Raw genomic sequence first — 4,172 nt, 5'->3', positions numbered from 1 at the left:
AGGATGCTAAAAATACCCAGAGTTAAAAAATAATTATTTTCTAATCTACAGGAAGAAAGCAAGAAGTCACTGACTGTTACGTAGTGTTCTAAATATTTATCTGATTCACTGAGTCACAGAGTTAATGGACTTACAAGATAGCTCATCACATCTGCATCACTGCTAGTGTGAAACTATTTTTATTCTACTTTCTCCAGTGCTTAAATCCACTCCTATATTAGTATTTTCTATTTATACTTATTTTACTTAAGTACATTGTTTTTTGCATTTCAGCACACCGCAGACCTCCATCATCATGATGGTACAGGATAAGCATGCAAAAAAATCCTCAGAGCCCCAAGTTTAGAGGCTGCAAAGTAAAGCCTCAAAATGCCATGTAGAATTGTAGATAATTATCTGAGAGATTCACTGAGTCACAGACTTATTAATGCATTAAGTCCCCTCAGTATGAGAATGTTTACTTGGTTCTACAAGGTGTTGGTGATTAAAATACTGCTTTATTTCCTTTGATTTGGAAATCACACAAAACATCCTCCTCCTGGCAATCAGTACCTACCCTCCCATGTAAAATTATCTACATCTTCAGATTATGAAACTGCTGCCATGAATTTTCTAGTAAGCTCTTACTCTAACAACTAAATTTCCCTTATCAGTAGTTTTCTTCCATGATGTTTCCACTTTAGTTACCAAGAATAATAAGGACATGCAGTCTGCGTGTTTTTTCTCATGTTTGCATTGGATGATTCCAAAAGCAATTTACAAATTACTTGACACCAACTGAAATGTTAGGCCCTAAAGATGACTCAGCTTGCAATCACAACTCATTAGTAAGACTCCAGGGAGACAAACTATCATAGGAAAATACATGTGTGTCCATGTGATGTTTTCCACTTGGAAAAATCTTGAATTTTAACAGTGTTTTGCAGAATAGCTCCTAAAGGTTTCTGTTGACAGTTCCAGCCCTCATCAAGGTGTGTTATGCACTCATTGTGCCATTCTAATTAGAAGTCATCACAGTTTGCAAATAATAAATTTTTCCTTTTAATTCACATTAAATCGGTGTTTTTTCTTTTTTAATAAAAACATTATGTTCATAACCTCAAAGTGACTAGTTAAACATCTGAGCTGATTTTCTGCAACACAATATAATTACACTATTTACTTGAAGCTTTTGCATGGTACACCAGATTAAGTCAGTGAAAAATAGGATTGGCACTTGCTGAAGTTCAGTTTGTCTATAATTTCCACTGGTGTTTTCCTCAAGAATAAAATTAGATATTCCTTAATTCTTCCATATCTGTGCAAAGAATTAAACCCCACAGAAGTCACTGAGGTAATTACTTTTGTTCTGTAATGGTCAAGAGGTTCAGTCGATCAGAAAGGTGACTTTCACTTCACCACTGGTTTTGTAACTTACCCACAGAAGGGCACGAGGCTGAAGGACAAACACGCCGTGTGCTTATCTGGGAAATAGCTGCACCCTTGAATGACCTCCTCTCCAGGTAAACCTTGTGCCTGGAAGCATTATGCCATCTTTTTATGATGTGCAGGTGTCCCTGGCATGGGCATCTGCTGTACAAGCTGGCAGTGGAGCCTTGCAGGTGTGCATTTCTGCTGGAAACACCTAGTTTTGGAATGGAGCAGAGGAACACCAGTCAGGAGGTGAGCTCAGGGTTACACCTCTTTACTGATTCCCCCTTCCTGCAGTCCAAGCCCTGTGAGCAATCAAAGGGATGTCTCATCTTCCTGCAAGGACTTCCCATCTCCTGATGCTTGTCTTGCTGGAGAAATCTCCAGTGTTTGGTGAAGGTATTTATCATCACAGTTCACAGATGCACAGCCTTGCACCTAGGATATATTTACACATTGATGCCTTTCCTTGGGAACTGGAATATAAAAAAGGTGTTCCTAGAATAATGCATGTTATTTTCTCCATTTTCTACATATTGCTAAACCCAGGAATCTAAATTACTGTGCAATGATTTGCAAACAGGCTGGTGTGTTCATTCTCATACTTTACTCTATTTTTAAAACCCACATTAAAAAAAAAAAGTAAAGAAAAAATCCAAAAAAATAAAGAGTAAGTAGCATTTAGGAGACAACTGGGAAAATCAGATAAATACTAATGGCGTGGTGGATACATTGGCAGAAACATACAATAGCTACTGCTACCTAGTTTTAGCAATAACACATTTAAATCAATAGCTCCTTTTTAATATTTTATGTAGTACTCACATTATCGTGTTCTTTTGTCCCTTTTTCATTGCTAATCAAAGCTATTGGCAATGACCTTGGCATTTTTCTAGGTTTTTAGTGGCTCAGGTTTCACTTAAATTAGCAACCATGGGGACAGTTTTTTGTTGATTTACAGCTCACTTACATTTTAAGAACTTTGGTTGCATTTTGTAATTCCACTTGCAAACAATTCTATATTTTTATTTTGAGAGACAAGGCTTAAACTAAAATACTTTTGACATTTCTTTTTTCATTTTATATAGTATCCAGGATGTATAAAACTGACTTCTTATACATACCTGATTACATTTTATGATTTTTGCCAATAAAGAATTTCAATCTCCCATTGTAATAATCCAGAGAAGCCATTGTCACTTTGGGTCCCCAGTCTGGGTTTGCAGGGTTTTTTAAAGCTATTTGGAACATTTTCTTATGTCATGGTTATTATTCTGTAGCTGTGGTAGAAGGTATAGAAATTCAATGATAAGTTTTTCTGTGTTTCATTAGAAGTGGAACATACTTCTAGCTTAAAAATTCTAATTTTTAGGAGCAGAGTTACTGCCCAGTTAACTACATCTCAAGCATTTCCTTCTATATTGAGACCAGCACCTGGTAATATTCTCTGTGACACAGAAAAGCACACAGCATTCCATTATTTAAATTAGACAGGTAAGGTTAATAAACAAGGTCCAGGACTGAAGTCACACAGCAATTAAATAAGCATCAATCCAACACTGATTTTTCACACAGACTACTTTCCTGTAAATGGCGTTTTAGCAATTATCTTATCAGTTGCTACTAGCTCAGCAGTGATTTATACAATTCTGCCTGTGTAGTTGAGCTGGTGTTAGATTATATCCATTGAAATGAACATAGCAGTTGCATTAAATAGCTCATTTACTTTTCAATGAGTCACAGGAAATACTTAAACCAGTTTACCTTGTACTAGCAAAAGCTTTGTACCCAAAGTTAAAAAACCAGAATATGATCTGATCCAAAGCTTGCTGAAGTCCTTTAAGTCTTTTCACTAACAATCAGTCTCTTATATACATGTATAATATATATACATAATGTGTGCAAGCCCTCTCCTGTACTTTCTCCTGCCTGAAATAACTGCTGCAGTTTTTAGTGTGTCTCACTGCAGTTCTCAGCTCTGACAGGGAGCTTGGCTGAGAGCTCAAGGTACACGTGCTGTTAATCTTCCTCTGTGCTTGGGGCTGCACCTGTGCAAATGAGGTCCACAGGGGTCTTCCAAAGCAGGCTCGGCTGGAGGCAGACTTGGCAATCTTCTAAATGTTATGCAGTGCTTTAGCAAGACACTGAACAGAGCAGAGGGAAATGTAGGTGCTGTTTGCATCCAGTTTACGTAGGTTCAGGAGGGACAGACCAAGTACCTGCAAAGGACATCCTGGGAGTTTCTAAATAAGCCACAAAGCAAAGCACTTGAATTCAAGTGATTTCAAAGCTGAAGAAATCAGCTGAGATGCAAATGATGGCTACCAGAGCACTGCTGCAGGAGAGAAAAAGGAGTTTGCTTTGACTCATTTTTCAAAGGGATCTATCAGGTTTTGAGAGAGAGACAAAACTGAGCCACATGGCCCATGGACTGAACAAATATTTCCTCTCTTATGGAACCTGCCATATGGCAATACACTAAAGGTATTTTCTCCTGCAACTCCCTGCCTCAAAGCGTAATCTTCCCCACGTCAGAGTTCATCTTTTTCACTTCTGTTGGGAAACGGTGGAAGGCTCTGGGCAGTGCCTGGCCAGCTGCAGCTACTGCAGCTCAAGAGATACAAAGGTTACAGAGCAAGAGAAGTGCCTGGACACTAAATGGGGAGACCCAATCGTCTATGGTCTGCTGTATGTCAGACTGAGGAAATCCTGGAGAAAAAGGCAACACAGAAGCCTTCTGGGTTTTTTTTGCAGCTAGAGTA

The 4,172-nt window shown here is 38.3% G+C and overlaps 1 long non-coding RNA gene across 2 annotated transcripts; it reads right to left on the bottom strand.

Annotated features, from left to right (window-relative positions):
* Window positions 1-215: 215 nt before the first annotated feature.
* Window positions 216-3,758, bottom strand: LOC135295207 (uncharacterized). Of its 2 annotated transcripts, none has more exons than XR_010357234.1 (3): window positions 3,175-3,758; window positions 2,535-2,690; window positions 216-1,624 (listed from the first exon to the last, which is right to left on the bottom strand). It is a non-coding gene; the product is annotated as an uncharacterized LOC135295207 (long non-coding RNA). The 2 variants fall into 2 exon arrangements; XR_010357235.1 differs by lacking the exon at window positions 216-1,624 and adding an exon at window positions 1,652-1,886.
* Window positions 3,759-4,172: the final 414 nt, after the last annotated feature.

This window comes from Passer domesticus, chromosome 2 (assembly GCF_036417665.1).
Source record: "Passer domesticus isolate bPasDom1 chromosome 2, bPasDom1.hap1, whole genome shotgun sequence".
NCBI classification, from domain to species: Eukaryota; Metazoa; Chordata; class Aves; order Passeriformes; family Passeridae; genus Passer; species Passer domesticus.
The sequence above is the reverse complement of the archived record's forward strand: the minus strand, read 5'-3'. Positions and strand labels throughout refer to the sequence as shown.